This window comes from Octodon degus, unplaced genomic scaffold (genome assembly GCF_000260255.1).
Source record: "Octodon degus isolate 3935 unplaced genomic scaffold, OctDeg1.0 scaffold00009, whole genome shotgun sequence".
Lineage (NCBI taxonomy): Eukaryota > Metazoa > Chordata > Mammalia > Rodentia > Octodontidae > Octodon > Octodon degus.
Window position 1 is genome coordinate 15,854,478 of NW_004524585.1, and position 15,381 is coordinate 15,869,858.

The following is a 15,381-nucleotide window of genomic DNA, read 5'->3' on the forward strand; positions in this document are numbered from 1 at the left end:
CTAGACAAACTCGGAAGTGGTTGTGTATTTTCTTTTTCGCCACGCAACAACAAAAAAGGGCCGACTATTTAGGACAAACAGGCCGAGGGGCACTCGGAGCTCGACCCTGGAGCTGCCGTCCGAATCCGGCCGGTCCCCTCGCGGCCCCGCCCGCCCGCCCGACCATGGAGAAGAGCCCCCCCCCCTCCGGCGTCCTAGAGCGGCCGCAGGAGTCGGCGTCGGGAGCCGCCTCTCTGCCCCCGGGTGCGCTCTCGGTGGGGTCCGCAGGGGCACGCTCCGCACACGTGCCCTTGGGCTACCGGCTGGCTGAGCAGCTGCGGGCGGAGGGCGGCTGCGAGCGCTTCCTCCAGCCTGGAGCTTCCTTCGGCCTCGGAAAGGAGCTTTACCTAGGGCGGCCGGCGACGGAGGTCCCCGGCCTGGAGCGAGCCTCCCCGGGAGCCCGGAGAAAGCCAGCCAAGAAAGACGCCGTCGGGCGGCGCCAGCCTCGGGCGGGTCGCTCACCTGCCTCAGTTTTGTAGAATGTCGCTGTCGGAGTTCGGAAACCCCTTGACGCGCTCCCCACCCCTATTAGTTGATGAGCGGGAATCTACCAGTAATCCTTGGGTAGATCATTACCCCAAGCCCGTGAACTGAGTCGCTACCCGCGGCAGGCTATAAGGGGGCTGAGACGAAGGCCCGCTCCTTGATCAGCAGAACTGGGGTCGCCGAGTTAAGGTGTATTTGAACGTGAGAAGTTGGCTGGAGTATGAAAGAGGAGACAGACTAATGACAACGCATTGCTTATTAGAACGATGCGTGTTTATAGCAGGGAGACCCTTGAGAGGGGAAGAAGAAAAAGGCTTTCCTGAGGAAATAATACTCCGACTGAGATTCAAAATATAATGTGGGTAGAGTCAACTAGTGTTCCAGGATTAAGGGATACCGAATTTGAGGTCCGAAGCTGGAAGGAGTATTTGAAAAAGCAAATAGAGGGAATCTACTTAACATTTACTTCCACTCGTCTCTCCACAACTTTGTGTATTCATTTCAACTCTCATCTGTCTTTTCAAAACACTGGACGTTCGGCAGCATTTTTTAAGAAATGTATTTGGTACAGGGTCTCACTATGCAGCTTCGATTCATAGGGATCCTCTTGTTTCAGCCTCCCGATTACTGGGATTACAGGTGTACCCCACCACACGGGTCTCAGGGGCTGGCTCAGCGCACCAAGAGGCGGGGCCGGCCTTAATAGCTATCTCAACTCGTTACCTCTGGAACATGTTTACAGCCATACAGTACTAGTAAACAGCTGCGATTATTAAGTAAAAATACTTGTAAGAATTGAAAGCCAATCTAACCTATAAATTGTTGGTGTTAATTCCTTCTCTTCTACTCAAGAGCCTTTAGTCTCCCGTTTCTCCTTTTTAGATGCTTACTGGGTATTTGAGAACCGTCTGACATCTGACGGTAACTGGGTGGTGGCTGACTCAACTTCATTTACTTTCCTGCCTCAAGAGAGATTTTGTACACACCTTATTCCTGAATTTCTTTTAGTTATTCTCAGCATGGCAATTTACTTCAGGCATCTTCTGCATACATACGCATAACTTTTTGCTGTTTATGATTAGAAAGATGTTTTATCAACCTGTTTTATTGCTCAACCAAAAAAGATCTAATGATGACAAGCATACTGTTACAGAACACTAGTAATATACAAAAAGAAGGGATAGGGTTCATTTGCTTTGTACCCATAATATCCTGGTAAAACACCTGTGAATGTGGTTAACACGTTGTATTATAGGTTGTTTTTAGCCAGAATTGCCTTTACATTTCTAAATTTTCAAATCATTTTTGTCTTTTTGAGACAGTTTGTGTGCAGCTGAGGCTGGCCCAGACTTGCCTTGAACTGGCAACCATCCTAGTGCCTCAGCCTCTCCAATGCTGGGATTACTGGTGAGCAATAACATGCACAATTCCCCTTTACTCTTGATAATTCCTCTTAGTAGTTTTCCATCTGTTGCTCCCTATAATGTATCTTGCCATAAATTCCTATTTGCTCATGCTGCCTTTAGAGTTGAACCTGCCCCAATCTCTTCTGCCCTACTATAAGCTGTAGTAGTCATACTTAGAACAATGGTCTTAAATAAAGCCTTTTTTACAGTGCTTTAATAAGTGTCATTGAATAACTCTTCTTTAATTAGCTTTCCTATGCATTATAGTACATTTAACAGCACCCTTGGCCTTTACCACTAGATACCATTACTACCCTTCCCACACCTTTTTGGGCCAATCAAAACTATCTCTAGACATTGCCAAGTGTTCCCTGAGAAAATTGTCCTGGTGAAGGATAACTGACTTATTTTAATAGTATGTAATATTATATTACTATTTTTCTTTACTTGCTGTCTATGCTTTTTCTATTTTGTTTTAGAAATAGCAAATATAAGGACCGGTCAAATAGCACAGTGGATTAAAGCACCTGCAAGCAGGTGCAGGGGCTGGGGTTTGATCCCATCCCCAGGGCATGGTGAGACTGCAGTTGAGACTGGGTATGGTGTCGTTCTGTAATCCCAGCTCTTGGGAGACTGTAAACAGGTGGATCACTATGAGTCTGATCTAATAGTGAGACCCTGAACACCCTGTAGACCCTTCCCTAAAATAAAAAAAGCAAACATAAAAAAAGAGCAAATATCAAATGAATATTAAAAGTTTTAAAGAATTATGTTTTAAACCCTGAAATAATACTATCAGATTCAGTGGATCTTTTATTACCTTAGAATATGTTCTTTTCATGATTGATGGATTTGTTGTTTAAAATTTAAACACCTCAGGGTAAGGATATAATTCAGTTATAGAGTGCCTTCTTGCCCACTCATGCTAAAAGCCTTGAGTTCAATCCTAAGTACTACAGAAAGAAAGAAAAGAAGGAAAATAAGAAAATGAGCTGGATGTGGTGGCACACATCTGTAATCCCAGCACTCAGAGGCTGAGGTAGGTGGTTTGTTATGAGTTCTAGAGCAGCCTGGGCTACAAAGTGAGTTCAAGGCCAGGACTACAGCATAGCGAAAGCCTGTTTAAAAAAAAAAAAAAAAAAAAAAGGAAAGAAAAAGAGAAGTAAAAAAGTTTGAGTGAATGAAGTATAGATTATTTCAAAGCAAAGGTATAATAACATTGAGAAAAAAAAGACTGCTACCCTTTAGGAGGGGTGAATTTTCTGAGTGAGGTTGATAGTTTCCCTGCACAGATATGTTCAATGGATTTTGTTGATCATTGTAGCCTCTTCTGTACTTCACTTTTCAAAAGGTCTTTTAAAATAAAGACATTCTTATATTAATAATTCCTGAATATCTTTCAAAGCTTAGTTTAAAAACTCGGGAAATTTTCAGAAGCTGTTGTTTTTTACTTTTTAAGTTTTTATTGTTAAATGAAATACATTAGAAAATCCCATAAAAGCATAAAAGTGCAGTTTTCTGAACTACTCCATTAGGACCCTGTGTAACCACCCATCCAGGACAAGAAGCAGAATGTTGATAAAGCTCAAGAGGCCCTACCCACATGCCTGCCCCCAGCCACAGTCTCCTCTCTCCTAAGTGCTGCTTCTTGCATTTATGGGAAGATGCAGTAACTTCCTTTTTATTATTTTACCACCAAAACCTACTTTTAGTGAAGTCTCTGCTTTTTTTTAAAGTTGATAAATATGGAATTATACAATGGGTAGTCTTTTTCTCCCTAGTGCTGCATTATGTTTAGGAGATTCATTTGTCATCGTACATAGTACTGTTCACTTATTTGTATTGTTGTATTGTTTTATGTTGTACAAATATATACAAGTCTATTACTCTAGATGAACATTTGATAATTTGGAGCTTTGGCCAATGAATATTCTTATAAATACCTCCTGGTACATGTGTACGTTTCTAATGCATAATCTAGAAATTGAATTATTGCATTAAAGAAAACACACTTTTTAACTTTAAGACAAAGAGGCCAAACTGTTTTTCCATCCCCTCCAGCAGTTTATGAGAGTTCCTGAATCTCCATATCTTTGCCAAAAGTTGGTATTTTTGGTCTTTATAATATATAACTATTCTGATAGGTTTTTTGAATGCATTTAATTTGTATTTTGCTGATTAATACTAAGGTAGACCATTTTCATATGTTTATGAAAACAGTCTCTTTGGTAAAGAATTTAGTCAAGCTTCTTGCCTATTTTTTAATTTAGTTTGTCTTTGGTTTTTTATTAACATTTTGTAGTATTTTTCTCATTGTGTGTTTATTTCACTTCATGACTTGCTTCTTTTTAACCATTCTTCAACCATTCTAGGTGCTTTGAATTAAGAGTACAATATCTCTTATGTGTAATAGATAGCTTTTGTTTGATAATTCTTCTGAAAATCATTTTGTTCTCATAGGTAAAGTCACTGATATAATAGTTGTTCCTTCTGTGTTTTCTATGTCCCTTCTTCTGTTTCTTTATGTCCCTTCTCTGTGTCTTAACATGGGAGAAAATATCACAGGGCCAAAGAATGCATAAGGGAAAGAGGAAGAAAAGGCCCACTGCTTTGATAACAAACTTGCTGTGCATATCAAAATGAATCCATTCATGAGAAGCCCTCAGGGCCTGACCACCTTCCACTAGGCTCCATTCCCAGCCTAGTGCCTTGGAGATTAAGTCCTGATACAGGATCTTTGCGTGACACCTGGAAACCATTGCTCTCTCTTTCCATTTTCCATACTCTACCCTTTAAAACCTGAACTTAATTCATTGAATTACTTTTCTATTTGCTTCATCTTGAAATGTGGTTGTACATTTATTACTTAATTTATCAGCTTTAAAGTCTTACATTATAAGTTTGGCTATAAAACAGAAAATAAACATCTTACATACCTGCCACCTTTTTGTTCCCCTTTCTTGTTTTACTTCCTTAACCATCTTCTCATCTCTCCTTTTGTTATTTCTATGATTTGTAAATTTTATATTCTGTTATGTAAATATAATTTTCATGGTTGTTTCAACCTTAATCGTGTTTTGTTTTGTTTCTTTTTTTAAAGACATGATCTCGCTATGTATGTGCTTCAGGCTGACCTGGACTCACTGTGTAGCCCAGGTTAGCCTTGAACTTAATCCTGCTTCACCCTCCTGAGTGGTGAGATTAAAGGCATGTGCCACCATACCCAGCAACTTTAATCTTACATTAAATGAATTCCCTGTTTCTCCTAGTACTGTTAGAAATAATATTGGCTTTGTAGGATTGTTAAGAGGAACCAATGGAAAACTGAACCAATGTTCATTCACCTTTGTGGAAGTCTTCACATATTGCCCATCTTAAAGTGGCATTTGGGAATATGGAGATTAACAACATTTCCTTTGAACATTACTAAGGTCATGGAAGAGACAATTCCAGTATCATGTGAAAAAGAAGTATACTGTACCAAGAATAAAGACAGTGTGCTACAGATCAGAGGGAAAGTATTCCTAGCCCAGGCATAGAGATTAGGCAACTAAAGGGTTTCTGAAAGTAATGACAACAGAATTATGTTTAGACAATGAGTAAGATACAGGTTACTGGTGAAGAAGTGAAAAGAATTTCTGATCTAGACAACAGTAATGGCAGAGGCATGAGATAATCTATTTTCAGGGATTTGTAGTAATCCTGAATGTCTAGATGTAAGCATGGAATGTGAGTGAGGAAACGTAGAAGTGATGGGACTGGAGAAATAGAGAAGAGATGGATCATGAGGACCACTTGGGCTGACATGAGCCTTCTGTTTGCAAATAACTTAAATTCCTCTGTTAATTATACCAAGAATGAAAACGGGAAGGTCACAGACTGGTTAAGGAGTTTCTTCTGCCAGGGTCAGTTTCGATTAAACTCCAAAGGATGAAGATTCCTGGCTCATTTCCAGAAGAGAAGCCTCCTCTGGCCAGGCAGGAGTTGTCTGGGAATGAGATCCCTGTGGGTCTGTCCTGGACAGGTTGCAAGCACTTTGCTATACTTGAATTTCTAACCTCCTGTGAATTTTTGTCAGTGTTACAGTCTGGATTCAGTTCTTCTGCAGAGAAGTCAGAAAAGGTTGTGTCCATGGTTTCTCAGAGATGCAAAGGAGAGAGCGTGCTAAGTGCTCCTTACGCTGAGGGTGCTGGTAAGAGTAGTCATTTGCAGAAGCCCACATCTGCCTGATCAGTGAGTGTGAGCTCAGACAGCCCCAGAGCTCAGTGGGATGAGAATCCTGGGCACCTGCTCCAGACACCACATGGGAGAACCTGACATCTCTCATAAGTTGGTCAAGATTGATTTCTAGAAGTCCATCAGGATTGGAGCTATTATAATTTCTGCACTAAGAAAAGGATGTTTGCTTATTTTATAACTATGGGATAGTGTGATTTTTAGACAGTGAGGATATACAGTAATCCTGCAAAATGAGGACAAGGGGCAAACTAACTCAGGGAATGATGGATGAAATGTTGGGAACACAGAAACAGCAGGGAGTGGCAGTATATTGAAGTGCAGGATAATTACAGACATTTAAAAGTAATTGTAAGGATGAAAACTGAAGCTGTGGATATCAGCATCAGCAGGGAGAGAGTGTTAAGAAAATGCTTTATTTATTTATTTATTTATTTATTTATTTATTTATTTTTTTTGTGGCGGAACCAGGGATTGAATTCAGGCCCTTGTGCTTGCCAGGGAAGCGCTTATTCCACTAAGCATCTCCCTGGCCTTGAAAATGCTTTAAAATAGTAAGCCATTGTCATGGTTTGGGGTTTCTGCAAGGTGAACAATATAGTACAGGACACATTTTTAAAGATTATTTTAAAATCACCGAAGGAATCATGTACAGAGAGTGCTGGAAATCTGTCCACACACTAAAGGCTAAAGATCCTGCTGAGTGTCTGGATCCTAATGTTCTGCATGGGTCTGGCTGAAAACCTAGAACTCATAACAATGCCTCCCACAGGTCCAGCTGAGGGTGTAGAGCCAGCAGATGGGCTCATGAGGACTGCTTCATGGATGTGCACTGGAAGGGCCCAATGGTCAGTGGTGGAAGATAGAAATTCTATATCATTGGGATGAAGGATCTGTGCTAGCAGGCTGAGGGATCTGCATTGGAGCCAGGAAGCAATGTTCAAGGTAAGAACCAGGACTCCCCCAAAGGTACCACAGCATCCTCGGCAACAGTGAGGTCCTGAGCTCCAGCAATGAGGAAAGCTGAGTTCTCATCAGGAAAGCCAGTGTGACAAGCTTCTCCACAAGGCTGAGCTGTGCACCATCTTCTCCTCCAGGGCCAGGAAGTGATGCTCAGGATGAGACCAGAGCTCCCCCAAAGTGAACTGTAGCCAGTCCCAGTGACAACAAGGTTCTGAGCTCCTCCAGCAATGAGAACAACCTAGTTCATCAGGAAAGCCAGCGTGACAAGGTCCTCTAGCAGAATAGTCCAAGAGAACCAGCAGCTTCCAACAATTCTCTGAACAGTTTCCCTCACAGCCTCCCCACAGCTTCTCCAGTTCTGCCTCATATGCTGTTGGCAACAATCCTTGGGTGGGTTTCCCACGTCCAGCACCATTGTAGTTCAGCTGGGTGTAACAAGTTGACCACCAATTAGAAATCCACGGGGCTGGAGAGATGGCTCAGTGGTCTAAAGCACCTACTTGGAACAAGCTTGACAAAGCATAGGGACCGCGGTTCAAACCCCAGCACCACATGCCAGCCAGTCCCGCCCCCTGGTGGGCTGAGCTGGCCACACACATAATAAATAAATGTTAAAATAAATAAATAAATAAATAAAAATTAGAAATCCACTACAGCCATTATCTAAATGTTAACAAGCTCACAAATGAAGTAGTCCCATCACATACCTGTGTATAGACTCTGAACACATCTATAACATGAATGTGTATTTCTTAGCTTTTTTAATCCTAAAATTTTGAGTTAAAGCCTTTAGGCCATTAAAACTGTTGATAAATATTTTTAGTTCCTGCTGAAGAGGTTTTCTTTCAGAGAAGAAGAAAAAACATCTGGTGCTACTGGTATTTTGGATTGGGAATGATGCTTTTTTTGAGAGACTGTCGTGTGCATTGTGAGCTACTTAGAAGCAGCCCTAGATTCTCTGTCCATTAAATGCTGCTGCAGATAGCAACCCCCACCCCATCCCCCCAGATGAGACATATTATGCCTCCAGACATTGCTAGATGTCCCCTAGAGGGCAACAGCAGCTCTGCTTGGGAAGCACCGGAAGACTGCGCATACCCATTAAATTTAGTTCTAAATAGGAAAAATAAAATAATTTGAAGTAATGGAGTCTTTAATGGGATCATCCATTCATCATCGTTGTAATTGTTTCTAATTGCATCTTTTTAAATACTCAGGCATTCGTATGTTGAGAGCTGCATTTTCTATGGAGCATATCAAAGACAGTATCAGAGTAATTTGCACCAAACTGGTATGAAAATTTATCATTATTCAGATGCAGCCTGAATGGAAGTAATCTTTTTTCCCCAACAAATTTCAAGTTTAAAGTTTTTTTTCCCCCCAAAATTAATATATTTTCTTTGCTGTGCTGGAAATTGAACCCCATGCTTTTTTCTACCACTGAACCACACTGTAGAACCCCCCTTTAAATTCTAAGATAATTTAAAAAGCATCCTTAAGCACTTTTGAATTACCATTTAAATTTGGTAAGTGGTATACTATGCAGAAACCATTTTTTAACATTCATTATAGTTGAACCTCAAAAGCACAAATTAGATATTATGCTTTTAGTTTGATTAAGTAATTCTAAATAAGTTTGAATAAGACATTTTGTCAACATATTTATTTTTATTTATTTATTTTTGTATTAGTGCAGGGTCTAAAGGGTGTTCATGGTCTCACTATGTAGAGTAGATCATAGATTGAATTCATAGTGATACTCTTGTTTTCAACCTCCCAAGTGCTGGGATTACAGGCATGCACCACCACGTCCAGTCTCAATCCCCATCTCAGTGTGCCCGGGGGCGGTGCCAGCATGGCATGCTGGGGATTGAACCCTGGCCACTGCATTCTGCCTAAGCAGGTGCTTTAGTCCACTGAGCAATCAGGTCCACCCTATATTTTCATTTTTAAAAATTATTTACTTATTTATTTGATAAAGGGTCTCACTGAGCAGCTTGGACTTGTAATGATCTTCCCCTCTTAGCCTCCCCAGTGTTGGGATTACAGGTGTGCACCAGCATGGTTTCAGTGGCCAGCACAGTGTGCCTGGGGTGCTGGGTCTGGCATAGCATGTAGTACCAGGGATTGAACCTGGGTCCTTGTGTTTGCTAAGCAGGCACTTATATTGCTGAGCTATCTCCCCAGCCCAACACATAGTTTAGACATTTTATAAGTTTATCTTGGGCTTCTTCCAATTACCTTGACAGAGAAACTTGAAACAAATTGTTGTTAGGAAAAATAGACTTCCACTATGAGAACCTGGTTTACATTTTTTTAATTTAATAATATTTCCAGTTTCCTAATGTTATACAGAAAAGGAACATCACTAGTCTAGAGGTGAATGACATTGTTATACTTTCTTTATAGTTAAATAACACATTTACAATTTAAATAATTTTTTTTTTTTGAGATAGGATCTCACTATGTAGTCCAAGCTGGCCTCAGACTTAGTGATCCTCCTGCCTCAGCCATCTAAGTGCTGGGATTACAGGCATGGGATTACATTCTCATTTTAAAAGAGCTATTGTCAGTACATGATAATAAGATATCATGCCTATATTTTCTATTCTGAAAAAGTACTACAAAGACAACAATAGGCAATATATAAATTACTATAACGGTCCTACTAGCCTGTTTGAAACTCAGTTTCATTGTTATATTTTTCTTTTTTTCCTCTTTAAAATTAAAAAAAAGGAACTATTGTCAGGTCCTTCATTTTGACCATATTATGGTTTGTGTGCATTTGTCCTCCCAAAGCCTCATGCAGTCATTGAGACATAGTTCTATATTTGTGATTAATTTGTGATCCAAGGCTGGGATTATAGGTCTGACTACTGCTGGGATTATGGGTCTGAGTACTGCTGGCATTATGGTTGTGAGTGCTATACCCAGCCTTGGGCAAATAGCCTGAATATAACATAAGCGAAAAAGAAAGACAGACTTGCTCTTTGTTGCCCTTGTTGCTGTTACTCCTCCCTTTTGCTCTTGCTGTTTTGCTGCCTTCTGCTGCCATGAACTGCTGCCCTCTGCCATGAGTATTGGCTGAAACCTCCAGTAACTGTGAGCTAAATAAAATTCTCCTTCCTTCATTTTGAGTGTTGGGTATTTGTCCCAGCAACAAGAGAAGAGTAACTTAGACAGACCATGAACTGAATTTTGCAGTAAGTGACTTACTTCAGTGTCCATAGTTTTGGCATTGTTTCTTACTAAGAAGAGACAAAAGCTTCCTCAGATAATACATCAAAGAAATGTACACAAAGACTGCAGAAGAGTGGCACAGAAGGCCATGTTATAATTTAATGGAAACAGCACCAGTTTGGGAGTCAGAAGGACTCAGTTCAAGTATCTCTACAGCTTATAGCTGGCTCCTGCCTCAAACTTCCAAGTGCTAGGATTACAGGTACCACCATACCCAGTCTCATGAGATAGATTTTATTGCCCCTATTTCACAGATGAGGTTTGAAAGATGCTTTCTCAAGGACACAGAGCTATGTAGTAAGTAGTAGAATTAGAATAATTTAAACCAGGTCTGTCTTATCCCAAAGCCCATTCTGTTCATATCTTTGCTGTTCTGTACACATTATTTCTTTAAATTAATCTTCAAGGACAAATGTCCTTTTAAAATATAGTTTTAAGTGATGAGGGTATAATTTCAGAGGAATTATCTGGGTAAGTCTCAAGAGACGAAGGAGCAAACTGGTAAGGAGATAATGATAGTAGTAGTATACTAGTTATTTGTCAAATCTAATAATAAAAGGTTTGGAATGAATAGTATAAATAGGTTAAAAAAAGTGCCATTTCCCTCCTGTGAATTCTGTGCTACACAAAGCCCACTTTGTTCGTCTTGAGAAATGCTTGATTGACCCTCTGAGGAGTTTCACTACACCATTACAATAATGATGTCCCTGTTTTACAGGGTTTTCTTAACCTCACAGGAGAAAAGACACTAGACAATGAGCTTCTTGGGGGCAAATCACCTCATTCATCTCTGTATTCCACCCACAGAGCCTGGTGTGCTGTGAACTGAACATAGGGCTTTGCGGTCTACTATCTCAGTCTTTCTTTGGGGCTTGTTTATTCTCATTAACATTAATACAATGAATGTCTTCCAAGTCCCTGCAACAGAGAAAAAGATATTTATGTCTGCCATCCTTCTGGCTTTCCTTTCTAATGGCTCTCCTACCTAATATTTAAGCACAGACAGGTGCCATTTAACAAAACACTTATAAGAAGGTTGGGAGAATAATCAGCTTTAACCTTGGATTGCAAGTCTCAAAAGAGAGAAATCATTGCTATCACAGGAAACAGAAATTCTCTGAGGATAGCAGTCAAAAATTAAAATGAAAACTAATGCTCAGGTCCATGTGAGCAGGAAATAAAATCGGTAATTAAGAGTCACTTTTCTCAGCATCCTAGATAAGTAAAGACCAAAAAAACCTCCATCAGCTTATTTCTGAGTTATAGCAGGTTTTACAAGTTAGGTATGGAATATCTTAAAAATGAAAACACAGTTAACCTAACTAAATCTTGCAGTTTTCTTGTGTTTATTTACTTTCTTCAATTTTATGCTTCATAGAAAATCTTTCTTAAAAATGAATTATCTGTTAATAGTCATGATGATAGTTCAATAACAATTATTAAATTATGGAATAGTGTTATTAAAATAATTGATAAAAGTAAATATAAAATATAAATGTGAAGCCTGAAAAGCTATTAGCAAAAGAACTCATACATGTAACAATAAGGTAGGGGATGAGCAGACTGCAAAATACATTTATGAGGACTGAGAATAGTAACAGTGATACTATTTACAGATTACAGTTCCTGTTTAAGAACTGAAATAAAAAGGAGGCCAGGGAAGATTCAAAATGTGGACTGGCCCTCACGGATTTCTTGTTTAATTTTTGGAAATTGAGAAACATTTAAAAAGAGTGATTTACCATAGTATGGCAGAAAGAAGGTGATTTAAAAAAAAATTTTAGTACAGGGTCTCACTACACAGATCAGACTCATAATGATTCTCCTGTTTTCAGCCTCTCAAGAGCTGGGATTACAGGCACATGCCACCATGCCCAATCTCAATTGCTGTTTATCATGCCCTGGGGTGGGACCGGCACACCAGGGATCAAACCTCTATTCCTGCATTTGCCTAAGCAGGCACTTTAATCTGATGAGCTATCTGGCTGGCCCTGAAGGTGATACTTTGAAGGAGATTTCTGCTTGCTCATTCTAGCCTCTCTAATCAGATGAAAGGACTTCTGGGAAGATGACAAAGTAGTGAGAAGCAGAGAAAAAGCCTCTCCAAAATTTAATGTCCAGACATTGGGATATAGCAATGTGAGGAAGCGAATGAGGGAAGTGGAACCGAGGACCCAGAAAGGATCTGAAGCAAGAATTGAAGTCCAAAGGGAGAGCAAAGGAGACTTTGGTGAAGAAGGAGATACAAGGTGATGTTTTCTTTCAGCCTGGACTCACTTTGTGGGAGGGGAGGCTTGAATCTGCAGACACACAGTGAGGACGAGTGACCCTAGAGACCTCCATGGAGTAATGCACCGGTGGAATGGAGCAGTATACACAGTAGACTCTAGTGGCTGGTGAGTTGTTTCAGTTCAGATGTCCTCTGGGAGAGAGACAGTTGGCCAGGGGTCATCTTGGAGAGGGGCTAACTGGGCTCAGAACTCAGAGCAGCTGCGGCCTGCTCAATCTAGGGCTCCCAGTGACAGGGCCAGGGAGCCAAGCTCAAGTGTGCAGGAGGCACACAGACTGCTGAGGGCTGAGCACATCTGGATCTAGCCTCATTTCAGAAACTGGCCTGAACTTCATTAGAACTAAAGGTGCAGTGTCGCAGGGATTATCCACTCCCTGCTGTAAAGCTATCTTGCTGGGATTAATCAGTTCAGATCTAAAGTCTCTCTGTTCACTTTATCTACCAGTGACAGCAGAGACATGCCTTGAAGTATAATTTTTTAAAATCTTTTTTACTTGTTTTGAACTTGTTTGTTTTTATATGAGTGTGAATAGTTTCTAGTTTGTTGTTGTTATGCTCTGTTCTTGCTATTATTTCTTCTTTCTCTGCTTTCCTCCTGTCTTCTTCACCAGTTTCCCAATCTTTGCATGTTCTCTCTTTGTCCTTCAGCCTTGCTTCTAATCTCTTCCTCTTTTCCATTTCTCTAGTTTTTCCCTTTTTAAATCTTCTCCTCTGAGGGTAAAATTGCCACATTAGGTGATTGTTCATTCTGCATATTCATTCTGCATAACTGCATTCAGTTTCTTGGTTTGTTTTAGATTTTGTTGTGTAACCACAAATTTAGTTCATATGGTTAAAGGTGCCAAATTAATAGTTACCTCAGTTTGCCATTTTTAGGCTGTGTCTGGTGCTGTTGCTATGTGATTGTATCACTGTAGCCAAAGTGACATAATTGTTTGCATTGGTTGTTCTTCCTGATATAACAAGACTGAGATTGCCTGAAGGTCACAAAAAATACTATAGGCCAGTGTCAAAGAAGCAGGGACTACATCATGTAAGCAGCAACTTCTCATCACCAATAAATTGAAGAGGTAGGATCTTGTGACAGTATTAAACCCCAAAAGTCTGCTATGCCTGGAAGACACCTCTGAGAAGTCATCATTTCCTAAGGATTCTAAACAGTAGCAATAAAGCTGCTTGCCACTCACCATTTACAAACATCAACTGAAGAATTACACTTTAAAAATGAAATGAGAAGACACTTAGACAAGACACAACCCCAGACTTCCAGCTAACCAAAAGCAAAACCAAAGGACAATGAGGTGGAACAGTTCAAAACCTAGACTCTCTGAAGTGGTAACAGCAGAAGTAATAAAGCACATGAACTGGGCTTGAAAAAATAAAGCCAGAAATAATTTTTCAGATAACTACAGAGAAATTGGAAATCAGTGGCAAAAGAAACTACAAGAACTTCATAAACACATGGAAATTAAATAACATACTCCTAAACAACCAATGGGTCACAGATTAAAGAGGAATTAAACAGTTTCTACAATTAAACAGCAATGTCAATGCAACATTTATGGGGCACAATGAAAAGTCTGATGAGGAAAATTTATAGCAGTGAATACCCATAGGGGAGACTGAGCGAGCTCAAATAAGAAACCTTATGTTGAACCTCGAGTTTCTAGGAAAAGATGAGCAAGTCAAGCCCAAAGTTTGTACAAGGGAAGAAATTATAAAGATTAGAACAAAAGTTAATACAATGGAGAGAAAAAATACAGGGGATCAATAAATCAAAGAGTTTGTTCTTTGAAAGATTAAATAAAATTAGCAAATCATTAGCCAGCTTAATCAGAAAAGGGAAAGAAAAGACTCACATATATGGAATTAGAATGGAAAAGGAAAAAAGGATGAAAAAGGATCCAACAGATCCTACAGAAGATTCAGAACACAGAGGGTCATTTAGAATATCATCAATTTGAGATCTTGTACTCTAGTAAGTAGAAAAACTCAGGAGAAACGGACAGATTTCCAGATACATATGACTTACAAAAGTTGAATCAAGAAGGTATAAAAATTCTAAATAACCCTTTATGAGTCAATGAAATTGAAGAAGTACTTTAAAAGATTACTGTTAAACTTATTCCTGGAAGCAAACATTACCCTGGTACCAAAACCAGAGAAGGAGTCAACCCAAAAAGAGCACTACAAGCAACTTCCCTAACAACTATAGATGCAAAAGTCTTGAATAAATACAGGCAAATGGAATGCAGTACATCATCAAGAAGAGTATGCACCATGACCAAGTGGGATTCATCCTAGGGATGCAGAGATGCAACATACACAAATCACGAAATGTAATACAGTGTATTAACAAAGCGTTAAAGTGCAAAACCATATGATTATCTCAATATACACAGAAAAAGCATTGGACAAAGTCTAACATTCATTCATGATAAAAAAAGATTGGAATAGAAGGTCTTTATCTCAATCTGATAAAGCCCATCTATGACAAACAAACAGCCAACATTATACTAGATGGACAAAAACTGAAAACTTTCTAAAATCAGGAACAAGACAAGGAATGTCTCCATTCCTATTCAATATAGTTCTGGAAACATTGGTCAGAGCAATTAGAGAAAGAAACAAAAGAGAATGAAAATAAGAGAAAGAAAAAAAGAGAGAAATAAGAGAAAGGGAGAAATAAGAGAAAGGGAGAAACAACAGAAAGAAATAATG

The 15,381-nt window shown here is 39.6% G+C and overlaps 1 long non-coding RNA gene across 1 annotated transcript; it reads left to right on the top strand.

Moving 5' to 3' along the window:
* The first annotated feature begins 267 nt into the window (after nucleotides 1–267).
* On the top strand, nucleotides 268–7,103 carry LOC111814271. Its single transcript, XR_002819295.1, has 3 exons — nucleotides 268–492; nucleotides 1,848–1,932; nucleotides 6,940–7,103. It is a non-coding gene; the product is annotated as an uncharacterized LOC111814271 (long non-coding RNA).
* Nucleotides 7,104–15,381: the final 8,278 nt, after the last annotated feature.